Source organism: Bombus pyrosoma, linkage group LG4 (genome assembly GCF_014825855.1).
Source record: "Bombus pyrosoma isolate SC7728 linkage group LG4, ASM1482585v1, whole genome shotgun sequence".
NCBI classification, from domain to species: domain Eukaryota; kingdom Metazoa; phylum Arthropoda; class Insecta; order Hymenoptera; family Apidae; genus Bombus; species Bombus pyrosoma.
In genome coordinates, this window is record NC_057773.1 from 6582965 (window position 1) to 6603188 (window position 20224).

Sequence of the window (20224 nt, forward strand, 5' to 3'; positions counted from 1 at the left end):
TTTCATTTATTACCAAAAAGCTGACCACCGTTGGCGACACTGTTCGACGAGCAAAAAAAAAGCCTCCGAAAAACGTAGACGCGTCCCCGTGCAACGTCGCATAGCCTGTTTTTAACGATCCTGCGCGATACGAAGAGGTTAACAAACTTTTGTTCCTTTATCGCGGTTGCGTGTGTATATGGCGTTGTCCGTTTGCCCAGCAGGAGCAAACCGCCGTGTCGACGCGTTCGTAGAAAAGAAAAATAACAACGTCCGAATCGTCCGGTAATCGCAGACGTACGGAAAAAGAAAAAAAAAAGGAAAAGCGAGGGTACGCTGGACGAACGAAGCGGAATGAAAGAGGAAAAAAAAGAATAACTAGGGTCAGATGGAGTTAGGGTGAATGGCTTTAGGAGAATTTTCATGAGTGTCGTTGTTAGAAAGTATATTAGTTTTACTCTGTTCACCTTTTTGTTAGAAACTTTCTTAGTAGTGGTTTTAATTATTGGAATGTTAGGTGACATAATACATGGTGACCAGAAATGAAATAATGAGTTAAAAATATAGATAGATAGATAATACGAGATATTAATAATTCAAATGAACAGAAAACTTATCTATTTTAATTAACACGTTAATAACAGATCTGTGTAGAACTGAATATAAATTAGATAGAATAAATAAAGTAATAATATTGAAAATAGTAAAATATGTAGGACACTACATTCCGAAAAACTTACTATAAGAAGACAGTATCTCAACAGCATCGGTGGTTCAGTGGTAGAATGCTCGCCTGCCACGCGGGCGGCCCGGGTTCGATTCCCGGCCGATGCAATGTTCTTTTTTTTTTATTATTATACATATTTTTCAATATAGAAATATTATAACGTATCGATCTTCGTAGATAAATCATTTTTCATTTAAAAAGATAATATATTCTTTTAACCAAAATAACCCATCTTCGCTTAACTCTCCATTCTCGTATGTGCATCGGTGACTCAATGTACACATATACGATATACAATTACTCAGCTGCCTGCGGACAGGCCTGGATTCAAACTCCCGGGATTCGACCTTGAACCATCGAGCGGGTGGACCATACGACCGAACAATACTTATACCACACAATCCTGTCGTCTAGAGTTATAGTACCAACTACAATTGTGATAATGAATTCTTTTAAATTATTTGGTGTACACAATACGTATGCATAATTATGCACATTTTACAATCCATTATGCAATATATAATGGTACATTTTTCAATTATAAATGACGAATAATTTAAAAACTATTTCCGATAATTATAGGAGACAAAAAGGCGCGAGAACTAAATCGAGAATCAAAATTTAATTGGCAAGTTACAATTTTATATTCTTCGTTAAAGCAGCGTCTTAGTCTGTTACCATTTTTGCTCTTTGCAGCTAGATATCAAAGAATCTTAATTGTACGAACGATGATACACCAATATAGTGCAAAAATCAGAAAGCATAATGTGCCGCGCTTTATACGTTTGAATATGCAAGTGCTGTACGCATCAACGTGCCTGCTCCCCTGTTTCACCCTAAGCTCCTAGCACTATGATATGAAGAGGGGAGCACGATCCACGAACCCCCGCAAACTTAACGACAGATATGACTACCAGAACGAATATCCTGAGACTCATTGGGGCATCTGGCACTCAGAATCCCACCTATATTTTTGAAAACGAATAAACTTTGGATTGTCTATTAGGACACACACCAATATTCAATTTACAAAAAGAAGAAATGTTTTCAAGGACGAGTATTTAAGCGTTAACAGACCCTTTCTCATTTTCTAAGTAAAACTGAAAGATCATAGTTTATCTATTGTTAATCAAATCACTCATTAGATATAGATATACATCGTTCTAATCTGGTGAAAAATCAGCGTATCAATAATGGAAAAACTAAGAAAGTTCGAAAGAATTTCTTTTCGTGTCTCTTCATACATTTGGAGAGAAAGTGAAAATGAATATTACATAAGTAATAAAATAGAAAAAATCAAATTTTTAATGTATTTCTTAATTTAGAAAAATACTCTGCAATCTGTACTCTGCAAATCTGTACTCTACAAAATCTTTATACTCATATAAGCATCGGTGGTTCAGTGGTAGAATGCTCGCCTGCCACGCGGGCGGCCCGGGTTCGATTCCCGGCCGATGCAAGCTTTTTTTATTTTACATATTATTTTTAACGCAAATATACATTACAGCATATCAATTTTCACATCGAAATTATCTTTTAAAATAATTAAACAAAACATATCTTCTATTTTTAACTACCATCTGAAATCTAGGTTACGTAACGTAAAGCCTTTCTCTTACTTCCCCTATTCTCATCTGAGCATTAATAACTGGCGCGTTCTATTGTCGGCTGATATAATTATATAACAATAAAAACTGATCACTTTCACATTAATTTACAGGAAACTAATATCTGTTAACATTTATACATTCTATTCTTCATATTTATTCCCATTCAATTGTTCAAAAAATATAATTATTATTTCCTCGTTATTTATATTGTTATATCTTATTAATTATACTGTATTGTTATTATTGTATATCTTTCACTAATTGACTTTCCGAACTATATATCGTACTTGGCAAGGAAAACAAACGTGGGGTCTACAGCCACGGTTCGCCTCCCCTTCTCTGAATCTCATTGCAGCATCGATCCTAAGGTCCCTGAAAGAGGACGGCCGTGAACTCCGCAAAGAGATACCACCAGCTTCGTGGTGTCTTAGGGTCACCTGAACTAAAACCTTGTCCCTTCTTCCTTTATCTGCTTTTTAGCAGTACGTTCCTTCCCCTCCAATACGTACATCTTTATCTTTATCTTTTCCCCGCTCGCACTCCCCCAAAGGATTCAATTTTTTACAAAATTTTCATAAACCTGTCAAAACTTGACACACAATGTCAGAAATTCATACTGTTCCGTAAGAGCTGTTTATTTGATCATGTGACCCGAGTATGCTGGATAATATATATTAAAAATCATGGTGGTATAAGTTATGATTTTGTGAATTTTCTATAACAACAGAAGCAGTACACTATTTTATACTCAGCCATCCATATAATACTTTGCGATGAGTATTTTCCAAATTATCACAAAATTACGAAATTGTTGAAACCTGATAAATTCTACCCTACCAGTTATAGGTTATAATGAAATACGCAACTGCTGTACTATGCAACTTTTGAACGTTATGAATAGCCGGGAACGTGTGCAATTTCAGCGATGAATCTAAATACTAATTTCCCTAAGACAGAGAGTGCAATGGAGCCGTGGTGAAATTGAGTATCGTGATAACCTCGACACAGAGCAAGTCGAAAGAAACACGATGCCAAGGCCGCTTCTACACGGGGAGAGTCAGTAAATGTCAGTTTAACCGGTTGAAGTACCTTTCCCTGTTAAAATCACTCACACGAAGCCAAGTAGCGCACGACTCTTCAACGGCTTTCGAATATACACGACTTTTTCAAAGTAGATAGTAAGCTCAGGAGCAGAGACACGGCCCGTTATGGCTATACGTCGACGATTCCCGACGGTGAAGGAGTTCTTTTTGTCCTCTGTAAGCTCAGGTAGAAAGGAGGGAAAAAAGGGATTGCGAGCGAGATGGTAGAAGCGGTCTCGCTTGCGTAAAAGCAAGATGCACTTTAGGGATCGGTTCGACGAGCAGGGCCAGGTGCATTGACTTTGGTCCGACAAACCGGATGTCGAAGTCGACTGCCCTAGGCTCTAGTCTTTTCTACACTGCGGTTTATTGACTCTAAAAAGTAAATTACATGATATTAGGTGTTAAATTTTTAATCGGTCAACTTATCCGGCGATCTATCGATCAGAGATATCTATATACTCTTGAAATTATGAAAGTCAATAAAGATCAATCAATTTTAAATGTGACAATTTTGACTTTAATATTAGAGTTTATTTTCAGCATATGTAGTACCTATTATACAGAAATTAATCGATACATCTCTTTTAATAAAGGATCCAAATAAAGTAATTATTATTTTAAATTAGGAATCCAAATGAGACAAGCTAATAGACTGACAATAAAATATTGTTCATCTCGATGTTTAATTTGTATCCTTCTAACTGATTTCAAGATAAAAGTAAGATCAGTGTAATTTTCGAGATTATATACATTTTTGATTTATGCAGTTACAAGTAATACAAGTGTATTTTTATTTACAAGCCGTTGTTACGAAAAGAATGGCCTATTACTTGATAGTAAATAATGAGTCATATGTAGAAGACGGACATATTTGTGCTATAGCCTGCAACTCAGTTTCTTTGTTATGCTCGGACCACAATAGTGCAATGACCGACCCTGAACCAAAGTCATCCGCGAACCTGACCAGCGATTTGTTACTGTCTCGCTCTACGCATATTCTTTGACAATATTTACTCAGAATTCCGTAATTGACCGATGTGTTATGTCCGACGCGTGAAATTTTCACGTAACTCTAATACTTGACATTTCATATTTCATATAATATCACTCGTGTAACGATTTATTTAATATTCAATTCGTATTATCGTGTTAATCAAACCTATTAAATAATTTCAAATAGATAAGAAATTAAATCCTTTAATATGATTGTCAGCTGTAAACTTAGTAGTGAAAAGAAAGCTTTCAGAAGCATCGGTGGTTCAGTGGTAGAATGCTCGCCTGCCACGCGGGCGGCCCGGGTTCGATTCCCGGCCGATGCAGATTACTTTTTAACTTTTCTTTTTCTTTTTTTTTTAAGAAGAAATTTCTATTTACATACATGTCTACTTTAATAGAAAATATAGTAAATATATTGTAGATGAATTTCTTAACATTAAAAGTTGCAAAAAAGAAAAAGAGAAAAAAGAAAAATATATCTACGTAAGGATTATTTCATATACATCGGTACTTTCACTGGATTATCGATGCTAGTACACATTATTACTACGCATCTGAAGTTATAAATTCACAATGGTTTAAAGCTAACAAAATAACCAGGACTTTTCCAAGAGTAGAGGACTAATGCGATCGGAACGAGGATAAATTTCCTCACCATGCACTTACGTCACTTAACTCCCTCCGCAAACAAGGACAAGGGAAGAAGGAGAACGTGGGATGGAGCAGAATCTCGAAGGAGAATTATTATCCGATTGTTGTAACCGGTAAGACAAGAATCCGTAAGGACAGCGAGGAACTCCATCGCACGAGGGCAAAATAACGTCGCTTTAAATTACGACACACCGCCAGGAAAGCGATCATTATCCTCAGGATACCGTAGAACGATCGGGAATTCTTTCCCTAGCCAGTTTGATTCCAACAATCGAGTCAGTTATGAATCATGTCTTTGAACATTAACGATGTTTTCGTAGATTTTGTTCTCGGAATATTAATAAAATGCAAATAAATTCCTCGCTTTTCTTATGACTGGATGAACATTGGCAGTGGACCGAAAGCCTAAAATATCCTAAGTATCGGAAAGTAAGGGTACGATTGTGGCGCCACCGCGCGACGTTGGTCTGTATCGTCTTTTCAAAGGCGATTACAAGGCTCCGGCAATTAAACGCGGGCGACATCAACTGAGGATAGCTCTACCATCGTTACCACACGCGATCTTCTCTCATGAGAATAGTTCTTGCAGATTATACTATTGTTACGTTTCATCTTTTCTAGATATACCTCGCACGAAAGTGAGAATCTACCATTAAGATTCTATCGATCCTACCTGACCCTTACCAACTGTTCTCCTTTTCCTTATAGGTTAAAATCTCTTCTTTCTCGTATTCGTTATATAGCTACTTTCCTTCAAAAAAGAAACTAATCGAGTATAAAACAAAATTTAAATACTAATTACTCGATAAATACAATTCTCGTAAACTTTTACTTTTCTTTTCCTTTTTAGAATTTTAAGCACTATCTTTCTTAAGGTTTCTGAGAGGTAAACAAAATTACTCTGTAAGGTAAATTTTTTGAGAAAACTCTGTTCTTACTTGCGCAACTTCCGCAACGCGGTGACTAAGATTGCAGTATCTCCCTACACTCCGAGAAACTTCATACTAGGACTATAACAACAGCTATTAAGTAGTTTGTTGGTAGAAATTCGCTTGGAAACTATTATGTAGCTCAACATTCGGTCGTCCTGAAAGGATTCAGGACCTTCGGGATTTGGACGCGAAAGTCGATCGAACTAAATCATCGTTTTCCTTGTCCTCGTTTGTTCACCGAATGTATTCATGAAACATTGCACTTTTCAATAGGTATGTCACTTGAATTCAAAAGCTAACCATTCTACTCTTTTTGTAGAGAACGTGGCACATAACAGGTAAATGACTTCGACAAAATGTCAAAGCGTAAGTTTGTTTCTTTTACGTTACTTGTACCTCTCGCATTTAGATGAATTATTCATTAGCAGCACTCACCTGTAACAAAAAAGAAAAACAACTTGTCAATATTTTTTAGATTATACATATATATATATATATATATATATATATATATATTTGTTTTACATATGTTAAACTTGAAGATTAAGATAATGATATGATTTAGGTTAAAGCAAAATTCTTCGATAGTATAAATGGCCACCTATTAGAGGATAGGTATGGAACGAAAGTTCCAACTATGCGTTATACCCAATTTCAGAGTTGCTAACTATCCACGTGGCTCAAGCAATTATGTTAGTTATACAAACTGTACATCACTTTTGACCGCGAAATTCACTTTGCGGTTGTTTGACGCTTTACCCTATATCTTTAGAACTTCTAATATCAAACGTGTTATTAAACCACCAACGCATGAAGTAGGCCTTAAGTGGATCCTTATTTTTCTTAAACTGAAAGGTTCCATAAATTTTCCTAGAACTAAGCATTTGTGGAGCACATGAATGGATAAAGAGCCAAAGAAATATCTAAACACAATAGAAAAAGATAAAGAATCGATAGAACGATTGCTCATTTCCGAAAACGAATCTCTCAGACAAAAGAAGCGAAAAGAGAGGAATTCCTCTTTCTCCGTTATCCATTTCCCTCTTCCGCCTCTCATCAAGCTATCCAGTCACCTCGTCAGATCTAGCCGGATACAATTCCAAATCAAGCCACGATTCCACCAAGGTTCGCCCCCCTTCACGTTGGTTTTTATCGTTTCATCCCTGTCACGTTTCCAACCGTTCCGCCTTCTATCCTCCTCCTCCTTCGAGAGGCTCCCCTTCTCTTTCGCTTTCAGGCTCTCAGTCGCATCCAGCCAGCAGGGGACAAAGAGCTCGAAAGTTCTGACCGTCGAGCGATTTGTCATTCGGTCGCGTGTGTCCTCGCCGTTATACATCCACTATCGTTCTTACCCTTTTCAATCTTCGTTCCATGCTTCTTCCAGAGCCGTCTGTTTTCTTTCTGTCTCGCCCTCGCCTTTCCACCGTTCCATACCGCTGCTATTTGCTCTACCACCACTTCGATAGGACGCCATCTCTGTTGTTCTCTCGACGTCTGTCTCTCTCATGCTTTTCGCCGCATCTCTCTTTGTTTTCTCTCCGTCTCGTCATCCTCCAACTTCTCTTTTTCTATCGTTTCTTCTAGCCTTTACTGTTTGCTCTCCGTCCTCTATAACCAACTAGCACTTTCTTCGTCGGTTCGATGGATTTTCCTGACTCGGGTAGTATTTCTTTCCCCGTCTAACACGCCTGTGCTGCCTCTGGTGTTTCTCCTAGCTGAATAAACAGGCCAGAAACGCGTGCGGCACGCTCGTCATGCTTTAATATAGTTCGTGCATAATGCATCGCGGTATTGTGCATACGTAGTAGTACACACGGGGCTGCGCAATATTCCAGTTTTGCGCCCCGTTGCCGATCGATTTCGGCCCATGGATTCGATAGGAATATCCGTAAATTGCGGAACAGAGGCGGTCCCTCGGCAAGAACATCGGAAATCGCCGATATAAATGGGCGATAAAAATGGGGCCGCTTTCGTCAGCAAGGTCGTGCATAATGTATGCTGTGTCTTTCGTGACCCCATGTGCAATTAACGATACCAGCTATGTTGTTTCGACTTCAGATTATTTGGAAATGCACAGTCGCAGTTGGTACCGGTAAAACTGTTCAAAATTCATTCGATAGTATGATTGTAATATACGCACATAGCACATGAACATACATGTGAACAAGAAAAGTAACAAGAAAATAAATCATTAAAAGGAGTTTGTAATACACTTGGAACATAATACGAAACAATTTGTTCCAATATCTGGCATGTCAATATCGACAGAAAATACATTAGTGATATACACAATTACTAACCAGACGAACAGGATAGCCGATAATCACGGTTAACCGAGGCTATTACGATATAAGCAAAAATATTTACCATATACCTTAAATAACTATAAAGCCGGTTAAGAAATATTATTTGCTTATAAATTTCAGATTTTATCGTACCCTTTACGTCGTCCAATTACTATGATACAAGAACCATTATAATTTACATTATTGATCATGTTTCCAATTATTATACACATCTCTGTACAGTACTAATTATGCCTTTAGTAGCTATATCAATCATACCTGCAAACATGCCAATTCACTCGCCCGTCTACTCGACTTCTTTCGCGAATCGCTGCTAATGATTAACAAACATGTCAGAAACATTGTACGTAATTTGTATTTATTTCTGCATCGTATGTGATTTACTATTATCTGTTAATTGTTAATTATTTGTTCATTTATATCAATCTTTGTCTGCAACAAAGGGAGCTACTCATATAATGAATATAGATAAATCAATAAGTCCCTAGAAAGTTACAACAGGGTGTCAAACTTCACGAACCAAAAAAAAACTCAACAACAAACCATGCCCTTCCTGTGACACCAAATGCCTACCAATTGTACAAATCTCATTTCAGATTCCTGTCAACAATCTCGCGTACGTAGTTGCTAAAAAGTCCCCAAAGAGATACAACATTCTCGAGGGAATCGCGTGTGACTATTCATCGCACGAATAAAATAAAAAAAGGGTGGAAAAATAGCGAAGAAAAAGACAGAAAGAACCGGCCTCTCGCGGCGACACGTGCGAAAACGTTCGTAGAACCGCTTTCGCTGAGTTGGAAACGTGCAACAGAAACGAGAGTAAGTACACGCATCTGTTGCCTCCTGGTAATTACGGTAGAGGGCTGGATAACTACATACATGACGCACACGTGCGCGACCAAATCCACATAAAATCGTCCAACCAGCAATACGTATGCGCGTACACTCGCACGTACATTAGCTTACGAAATTATTTGAATGTTTGTCATAGAAAATTTTTATACATGTGTACATCTTATATAAAACATTTGAAATTTTATTAACATTGTCATGATACCATTGGTAAAATTTCCATAGTGTTCGAATACTCTCGTGAGCCACTATATACACACACACCAATAATCACAATGTCTCGGCGACTAGATGAACGGACGCAGCGAAAGAGAGAAGAGAGAGACCCTCGCCCTCGAACAGCCAAGCCGCACGGCAATTACGTAGGGGAGACGCTCCTATTGTTCTATACTAATTTTCTACCTGGTAATAGACGCGTGTATATGTCCGGTGGTCGCAGTGATAGAGGGGCCTTATGGTGGTTTCGTAGCACCCCGCGGATTCATGGAAAAAGATGGTTTCAAATACAACAAATTTTTTTTTTATTTGGTCGTCAATTTACAAGCAATTCTCATTGAGAATTTTAAGTAACTTTATTTGGCGTGGCACAGTAACTTGGATTATAATAATTTATATTATGTTTGATTCTAGTTGAATTTAATACTTCAATCTAAAGGGTATGAATACAACAAATGTGGTAGAAACAGAGCGACATGTATAATGCGGGATTGTAGGCGCCTTCGTGTGAAGACAGCCCATCAATCGTCGCAAAATAGTACAATTTGCCTTCATTCGAAGTACGGATAAGCCACACATTATGCTACGATATGAACGAACAAACGTGTATAGCTTTTTTAAATTATTTTTTTAGAAGGTACAAGATGTATCAATGATATAGTAGATAGAAAATTGTATATGGTGCTATGAGATATTATAAAAAGCTTCTTCACCTTTCTTTTCGCTATGAAGTACCTGTCTCATTGCTGGTTTATTTTTCTTTTTTACTAAATTTTTTCGTTGATATCGTTACTAAATGTATACAACTTACTTGTGTGTATTACTTGTAATGTTTCGCTAATAAGAGCTAGTTTATTGATGACTTCACTGGTAAAAGACGATCCCAAGATTATCTTTGTAGCTTTGATGTTCTATGACGAATAGAAACGGAGTAGCACTCCGGAGGACAAGGGTCGAATTCAAGTTATCGGAAACAGCATTTGGTATCAATCTCGGAACAAAATCGCGCTCAGTAACGGATATATCTCGGTTCGTGGATTCCCTTAGAGAGTACATAACTTTCTTGGTACGGACAGTTCAAGTAAAGATAATTTTATTAAACCGAATCGTAAGTTACTCGTTTGGCAACTGGCCAACCTTCTCCGCCCTTTTGTGTGCATTTTTAAAAGGTTCCTTCTAGGTGTCCCTGAGGACCCTCTATGCGGTAAAAAGCCGCCATTTTGTTATCTCATCGTCAGGCAAATTCTATCAAGAACCAACAACCAAATAAATAAAGAGTGAAATTCAAGAACAATGCATAAAATACAATAGGTGGAATGAATTGCTGATATAAATTAATTTTGACAAGCGAGAATTGACGACCAAATAAACAAACAAAAGATTATAATAGAATGAAAGAATTTTTGCGGAAAATTATTTCAAACAAGCAAGAGTCGACAACCAGATGAATAAAAAATACAATTGAAAGATGGAAAATAAAAGTATGTTAAACGAATTTTTGGTAAAAATTATTTTTAAAATGGGAATAGGATGAAGAGAAGATTTCATATGCGTTATTCAAGGTTTCGAACTGATTTCGCAACATGGTCACGCGGTGGTTTAAAATGTCATCGCCCAAGGATACGTACGCGTCGATGAAGGGTAACGAAGTTTCGGCTAGCTCGATAGATGCGCGCACAAGAGGACAATTCGAGCGTACAGCTCGTCAGGTTAATTGAATTTATGGCTCGATATTCCGGGCGTGAGCGATTACAATCGACGATAAGCAGAATCGCGTGAAACTTCTGCGCGGTGGATTCTCGTTAACGAACGGATTCGCCTCGAACAATACCTTCGAGATCGTTGCTCTGGCTTTTCAATTCTTCGTTCATTTCAATAGATTATCTAGATGGAAGATTACCGGTCCAGCTCGTAAGAAAGAAAACTGTCATGAAAATAATACCCGAGCAAGGATTTAGAGTGCGCTATCTTAATTGGAAACTATTACTCCGATCTTAATCCTCGTTGAATTACTTTATACCTATTTCACAAACTTCTTTATTCCGAAAATCAATCTCCTTTAAAAGTAGCACACACAACGATCATGATAATTCACTTCGAAAAAAACTTACACGACACTGAATAATCTTTTAAAAGAACCTAAACAACATTGTATAATCTTAAATGATTTTTAGAAGACCTTCGATGACTATGAGTGATTTAAGACGAGACTCTGTGTAATCTCGAATGATATCCTTAGTTGACATAATCTACGTGTCGTAGACTGCCACATTTAAGTACAAAAAGCTATCTGATAAAACGTAAAAATAAAATTGAGGTCGGCCGATTGGATGTAACACTATTAAAATTCGATATGAAATGAAGCGAATGGGATGTTGAACATAACGAGGACAAATTTTCAGAGTTTCACTGGTGCTAAGCTAACGAGGCTCGTATTCGAAGCAGTAAGGAATCTCCGGTGGTAATACAAGCTAAATTCCAGATAACTCAGCGACCACGCTGTCTGAGTCTTGATCTTTAACCCTAGAATTTCCCATGCGAGGTCGAAGGCTGACTCGTGACTTGGTCAGGGCACATCATAAACTCGATTTGAAATTATTCCTACGATTGGAATAGTTCGAACATGAATTACGCTCTCGTACCTTTAGGATCGTGCGCAATTTTCCTCCATCCATTTCGAAGATTCTACATATTTCTTACTGGTAACTTCTTTTCCAAGGTACCTACCATTTCAAAATCCAGAGAAGAATTAAGAAGAACCAAATTTACCGCTGTTTAATGCGATCAATTAAAAAGTCAAACTGGTCAACTACACTTTCGAAAAGATTTATTTACTTCTGTAAGTTTATTACTGCAGGAAAATCACACGAAAAAATCAAAATTTACTCACCAATTCCAAATCATTAAAAATTGTAACATTGAAAACATTTCAATCTACGAACTTGGTCGATCGATATGACTTCGAAACAGCTCATATAGTACTTTGAGATTCCAAAAGATTTTAAGTTTAACATCGAAAATTTTCTTTTTCCTTTTTCTTTGTTTTATAAATTTTATAAATTTATAGATAATTAATTTCATAAATTCATAACAAACGAAGAAACAGATTCAACCCTTCTAAATATAGTTATTTGAAATTTCAAAAGATTTTTAATGTACTCCTTTTACGTCGAAATCTTCGAACCTCAATGCAGACGCGATATCAGAGAATAGCGACCTTCTCAAACAAATGAGTCTCTTAGAAACGGAAGAATCGTTAATGCGTTGCAAATGTGGTAATACAACGATGGACTCGTTTCTCCGTAGAATCTCATTAACCGGGTTGCTCGATGACTTGAAACACGTTAATGCTTGCACACACGTCTCCAAGAATCGACATCAATCACTGTCGAGCCAAGAAGTTCAAACGTTCTCTCTCGACGCGGCCAGCAATTTACATCCACCATGAATTCATGGTAACCATAGCGCGAACATCGAAACGAAAGGGGACGAAAGGTTTTACGAGACCGGTGATGCAGTTTTCTTCTTTTCACTTCAGTCAGGATCGTTTCTTTAAGTATTTCAACTATACAAAGGATTTTGATATTATGGGGAAAATTTTGAATAAGTCGTACATAAAGAAATAGAAAATAGAATATTTAATAATTTCGTCGACTTTTTCTATAATATGCAGAATATATATTTCAATGTTGTAATATAAATTTGTATATAACTTTGTATAACTAGAGTTCCATGGGGAAAAACGCTATGAAATTCGTTGAAGTATTATTAAATAAAGTTATTTTGTTTTTTATTTATCTTCATTTTGCGTAAAATCGCACAAAGATTTACAATTATATCAGATTCCAAAACGTGTAAAGGAATGTTGAGCGATGGAAAATACTAAGAAAATGAAGTATTGCAAGCGTCAAATACAAGACAATTACTCGATTCAGGTCGTGATTAATAATTCAAACAGCGGCACCATATTCAGATGACATATAAACATAAAATGAAGTTTTTATACGGGCGATGCAAATCTCAGCGTTTAAAACGAAGCTCGTAGTACGATCTATATAAAAATGATCTTACGAACAGATTGAAAATTGTCTATCGTATTTTCTTTTACTACGTTGCTCGTTAACGTCATAGAAAATCAGTGGAGATCCAGACAGCAAAATGCACGACGAGTCTACGAACAAAATATGTACTTAGAAACGCGGCTCGCGAGCCGATGCACCGGAGGTTACATAATTTTCCACGAAAGTAGCATCCACGAACCTCGTGGAAGCGATTTATGTGCGAAATATTTTCGCTGGCGGAGGGAGAAGGAGGAAGAGGTATCCCCCTTCTGTCTGGACGCACGTTCCTCGCATGTAAATCTCGCGTTCCTCGTACGCCTGTGCACAGGAAAGGGCACGCGTGTTCAGCCACGTATACACGGAAAAAATATAAATCCATCCGACGATAGAATCGACTCTAAATTTCCAACGCGCTAATAAAATTCGCGGTCGATCTCTAACTCACTCGTATTTCGTCTCGTTTAATTACACGCGATTCTTAACAAGCTTCGAGTAACAAGATACTCGTCGGTCACCGGAAGTTGGAAAAACACGGGGCTCTTTACAGGTGAAAACCATGTGGGAAAAAACCACGATAACTGTCAGATTTTTGTATTATTTGATCTTTAAAAGAAGGGTACTATAATACGAATCAATGGAAAGAAAGGAACGGTTCGATATATTTAAAAATTGTAAGGAGGTGATAAATTCAAGAAATTTTGTATAAAATCAATAAGATGACATTAGTTAAATCGATCAATATTTGTAAAATATTCTGAATAGATAAATAGCGAGGGCACGCGTTTAATCCTTAAATCAGATAGGAAAGCGCAGTTTAGGTAATATGTGTGGAGAACTAATTATATTATCGAAATATTTAATACATTATCCAATCAATGTGTGTGACTATACGAGAAATTTCCATCATCTCAACGGGAATTCCCCTAAAAGCAGGAATCTAACGAATTTATGTAATAAGAACGCAAGCCGAATTTAACACATACTCAACATACAACACATACGTGTAATTATAATATCTCGTTGGAATTTCTCTAGAAGTAAGAATTTGGCGAATTTAAATGATACAAGACCAATTAAACTCGAACGTTTACAAGGCACGTTACATGATTCTCCCCGCGTTAAACTCTAGATTCAAGCCCCGAAATACTAACATACAATTAAAACAACCAGCCAGTGAATGTAGCGGAAAACGAACAAGGGATCGTTTAGGCGGACGCACGTAATCGACGTGCAAAAATGCAAATGAGCCGGCGGGGGGGGGGGGGGAATTTAATCCAGGCGATTTTCCCTCGGAAAATATTTCCCAAGCAGAGCCTCGGACGAAAAGCAGGCACGTTCTCGTCGTTTCAGGGTTGGATCCCGATGAATCTTTGCCCAGCACAGTATCCAACCATGGGACCGGATATGCTCGGATAGATTCAATTATCGGACGACGAATGGAATTATCCAAATCCGATATCGGTCGTTCGACCGGCGTTGCTCGAATCGTCTCGCTTGCGAGCAAATTGGAATCAGCGCCCTGTCAATGGCTAGCCAATGGAGCATTTATAGAGCAATGCTTGCCGCATAAAGCGTGCGCGTAATAAGTTTATACAGGGTGTTTCATTCAACGGCAGAAAATTTTCTTCGTATTATTGACTCTAGTCCAGCTATAGGTAGATCATTTTCAAGTTAATTGTCACGAACATCGAATATCTTATTTCACAGAGCTGAAGCTATCAACTAACAAGACTTTCTACCCCTATATGACAACTGAAGCATGAGATTATTTTTCCTTAAGTAATTACAAATTGAAATATTCAAACATGTTCTGGATGATATTAACGTAGCTTTTTGTTTTACTTTCTTATTTTTTAAAAGAAAAATGTTACAAAATAGCGAAGTTATTTGTTCGTTATTTGAAACTTCCTCTAGAATCTAGAATATCGTAATTTGACACTCTGTAACGTCGTCAAGAATTTAATTATGATAAACTATTTTGATGAGATATTCTATAACACTTAAAACTAGGAAAATGAAAAAGAATTGATTATTTTAATTAATCAAGGACTGTTTATATTAACAGAACGGATGACCTTCGTCTTAATATTTTCAGTATTAATTCATGTCACCCTGTATAAACGCGAAAGAAGGTAGAATGCCAGCTTGTCTTAATCTAAGCGTAGAATATATTCCGTGGGATATGCTGAGTCGAAAAAAAATTTAACATCGAGGGAGACGAAGAAGGTCGAGGGTGGCACCGGAATGCTAATGAGAAAGGTTGGTGGATGAAAGTGTCAAGGACACTTCAGGGTCACTCATGTTTTTCGCTGAAGCGTTATATTTGGTTAAAGAAGCATGCGTGATAAGCGACCATTATGTATTTAAATTTGAGCACGTTTATAGCGGCTGAATAAAAACGACTAAAATTTCGTTTGAAATAAAAGTGTAGATATATCATGTAAGGTGGCTAGGTTAAATGGAACGCCATATATACGTCATTGGAACTGATACAATGGAACGAAAGGACAATACGAGAAAAATGACGGTATTCGAACGATTTAACCCAAATATAACGTTGGACATTTTACTTAAAAAGCGTCCACGGGGCCATTTTTCTAGTCCCTATCGCTAACCCTATGAAATATTCATCATCGGTATATCCTGTGATGAATGATAAATCGTTGTTAGTGCAGCGTTCTTCGACCAGATATAAAAAAAAAGAAGAAAGAAATGCACAACCGAGATATTGCTAGAATATAATGCTCCATACATGTATGTATGTATACTGATATGAATATATACGTTTTCACATGAAGCGGAAATACAAGGCTGAGGTTTAATCTAAGTTAACGTTCGGTGGAAAATTCGTGAAACTCTGAAAACAGTTTTGTTCCAACAATATAGCTTAGACCTTAATACATTGGCCACAATAATTGAAAAATCGTTAGTACGAATGGTTATATTGCATTAATCGGACGACGAGGAGCGGAGAAGTTCTATAGACTTATAATATATATTGACATATTATTCGTACTATACTATAATAAAAATTGACTTTCAAACAATCATTAAAACAGTGTACACAGACACGAGAAGAAGATACAGAAATTAAAATGACACGAAAAACGATCTTCTAATTGTTTTGAACAATCTAAGTATTACACACAAGGACAGATTTAATACGATCTTACTGTAAACAAATTGCAACATCAAACACAGCTCTAAATGAAATCTTATCATTTCTAATCAACAAGGTAAAGAATTATCTGAATTACTGTTACGTCGCGTGAGATGGTCCGTGCGATGTTCTTCATTGTCTGACCGTCAAGGGTCCGTGTGCAGACCCTCAATAAACCTAAGGAACCACCATAAACAGAATCTTTTTGACTTAAACTCTAATCTTGCAAGTATTTCCGGTTTATGGCTGATCCTTAGAACAGTCCTTAGGTTTATTGCACGTTCTTACAAATTACGGAGAAAGCGGATATTTGTCTAACGGAAAAGAAGGTTTTTCCTATAAACAATGCCACTCATGAGACACGATAGGAGGCTTTTTCCTCCTATCTTCATTCTTAACGTTAGTCATGATCAATGGGCCCTCACGTTCCTAAGGCCCCACCATAAACTGAATCTTATTAACTTGCGGGAACCTTTAATCCAGCAAGTATTTCCGGCTTATGGCTGATCCTTAGAACAGTCCTTAGGTTTATTGCACGTTCTTACAAATTACGGAGAAAGCGGATATTTGTCTAACGGAAAAGAAGGTTTTTCCCATTCATTAACGTGGGTCATAACCAATGGGCATCGCAGATCATTACGCTCACTTTCCTGACGAAAAGTGTGAACATAAATCCGCGTTCTTAATTCAAAATCCACACCGAGCTTTCCTCCGTAATAACAATTACCTAGACGTAAAGGAGATTTACAACTGCTATTCCGTCGCCTCCTCTATTAACCTACTATACCTCAATAAACATTTTATTTCAATCGTACCAGTTATTCAGTTTATCTGGCCAAGATATAATATCAATTTATCCATCAGTTTCGATATCTCAAATAATTTATTCATGTTATACTACTTTAACTCTACTGTATCTACAAGTATGCATCTGTTTTCGCGTATCTTGGTTCGCGTACGATCGCAGGGTGTTCGTAAAAAAGGAGCTACAGCACCATCCGACCAGTGAAAGCTTCCCTTCAGACCTCGCTCTTCATCTCCCGCGATCACCCTTTGTCACCCTCGCGCAACCGCCCTTTTCACCCTCTCCACCCCCGGTCGCCCATCTTTCCCACTCACTTTCTTTCCGTACTACTTCTCGTCCCGTCGTTACTAGCCCCCCCTTCTGATTTAACCTTCCCCCTTCCTACCATTGTTTCTTTTCCTACTCTTAGCAATATATCCTGCAACACCCGCCATTGTTTTCTACGACAGCCGACGTTTCAAGGGACGAACCGGGAGCAGGGAGCCGGTATTTAACCTTTCTGATATCATGCGTTTCGCAACAGCTCCTTCTTCCCTATAGAGATTCTTCGATAGGTTGCAAAATGGAACAAGCTTGATCGATGAATCGAAGGTTTGAGATAGATGGCTGGTGTTCGAGATGCAGAGGAATGAAAAGTTGGTGAACTTTGAAGATGTTCTCAAGTCCTTTGTTGCATGAATACGGTCTAAGAGATCAAACCACATACGATACTGTAAATCGCGTGTAATCAATCATCTTCTCACCAGAGAAGACAATTAGCCTTCTAAATAGAAGAGATCGCTTTATCCATATGTAACATCTAAACCACATGAAAAATACGTTCCACGATTCGCCGTAATTCTCGACGCTTAACTTAAGCAGAACAATCAGCTAAACAAAAAAATGCAGTATAATTTCCAAGAAGAAGCGGTTCTTCGGTCACGTTCAGTTCGAGATTTGAGATGCTTAGCGCATCCTGCGAGAGGTGCAACACGAAGAGGCGAGAACGTGCACACTCTCTTCTCGCTACACTGCCGATGCATTAGTCTAATTGAAATCCGGATGGCATGGCGCGCGTGACCGTACACTGACTCAAGCTGTCACGCTTTCAAATAGGTATAGGCGTGTCATAGATGTGCGCCAGGGTTGCTCACTTGCTACATACCGGGTGACGCGTCCACGTCGTTGCCGTTCTTCGTCACGCGATCGTTAATGAAATCGGAACGGTATCGACTAGATCGTCGTAGTGGATCCTCGAATTCAATTCGAGCGAAGTTTCATTAGCGAACAAATTTTTGAAGAAAATTCTAGAGTATTGTTGGATTACAATTAGGAATTCAATCTTGCAATACTACGATAGAAAGCACGCCAGGGAACAAATAATAACGCGACGCGCTAAGAGATAAATTACAATAACTCTTAGAGTTAATTTGCCTTTATGAAATGAATATACAAAAATAACTTTAATGGATGCCGTGACTGAAACAATGCGCTTTGCATGTTTGATCCTCGACGACTAATTTACTTTTTCTTTTGAGATATCACCTTCATTGCATACATAGATCAAAAAACGTATCCATTCGTTTGCAATCATTTTCACACCATCTACGTTATCGAATTCAATTTTCTAATATCATACGCGGCTATGAAAGGATGTTTCAAGAATACGCTTAATGTTCCCTCACCGCTTATATTTTACAGTTTTATGAAATTTTAATAAACCAAAATATTGAAAACGTTACGACGAACTATCGCTCAGTGCTTAATGAATATTAATTCATTCAAATTGTGATTGGTATCTATCTATACTTCGACTCTCGTGCAAATTTAAATTCCAACTTGAATCTTTAAATTGAAATTTAAATTTGAATCGCAGCATGAATTTAGATCGCAATTGGAATCTCCGTAAATGTTGAAGTAAGAATTAATTTTCGTATCAGACGAACGCTTCCGTGACGTTCAATCAGCTCATACGCAGCATCAATCGCGCGTCAATTAGCATTCACGAAGTCGCGCCGATGGAAAACAAGAGTTCGTAATCGACGCGTATATCCGCGTGTCAGAAAGTAGCAAATTAGCGTCGCGTGTTGCAGATGGAGGATAACCTTGAAAATTCTAGGCAGAAGCGATCGACTGGTCATGTGGAAAACCGACGTGACCGGTCGTGCAACGACACAGAACGAACGCGTCTCCGGGAACGAGCGCATATACTTTCTAAATGTATGCGCGTCGCGTACGCGCATGCGCCGAGAAAGTAAAATGAGATACTTTCTCTACGTGGTTGCAATTCTTAAAGGGGTGGCACCCGTGTAAATAAAAGAAGGAAACGCATGTCGTAACCGGCGACGAGAGAGACCGTTCAAAACTCAGCGCGCGTACGCCTGCATGCTTATTAACGGAAAATTAAAGCATAACACACTTGGAACGATGTTCTTTCGCCGTTGCAAATGGACCGTGTCTAAAAATACCCACGTGCTCTTATGGAACAACCGTTATGACGTCCCTCTGCGTCTTCCGAACGTGTTAAAAGGTGGGCATTTTTATAAACTTATCAAGTATCACGTACAGGGTGACTTGTTTTGAATTGTAGTTGAATGTGAGAAGGCATAACGCGTCGAATGAAAAAAAAAATCGAATATACGAGGCCTTGGTAGTAAGAGTGGACCATTCTCAACGAACTGAATAGTTCGCCGCCTAAAATTGATGCGAGCAAAAAATATTTGATTTAGCGCAACAACCAATTTTGTTGTTGTCTGGATTTGAATTAGAACATATGAGTTCCTCCGTTTATTAGAACAAATTAATAAATTTACAGAGCCAAACAGAAAAGAAAAAAGAAACTGTCTCGATGTTTCGTGAAATGAA

At 37.8% G+C, this 20224-nt stretch overlaps 1 protein-coding gene and 3 non-coding genes across 4 annotated transcripts in view; 3 read left to right on the forward strand and 1 right to left on the reverse strand.

The window, feature by feature from the left end:
• LOC122566647 (zinc finger SWIM domain-containing protein 8 homolog) overlaps window positions 1–20224 on the reverse strand; it is a 108979-nt gene that overhangs the window by 84132 nt on the left and 4623 nt on the right. The gene's annotated exons all lie outside the window — the stretch shown is intronic.
• Window positions 743–813, forward strand: Trnag-gcc. Its single transcript has one exon. It is a non-coding gene; the product is annotated as a tRNA-Gly (tRNA).
• On the forward strand, window positions 2095–2165 carry Trnag-gcc. The gene has a single exon. It is a non-coding gene; the product is annotated as a tRNA-Gly (tRNA).
• Window positions 4650–4720, forward strand: Trnag-gcc. The gene has a single exon. It is a non-coding gene; the product is annotated as a tRNA-Gly (tRNA).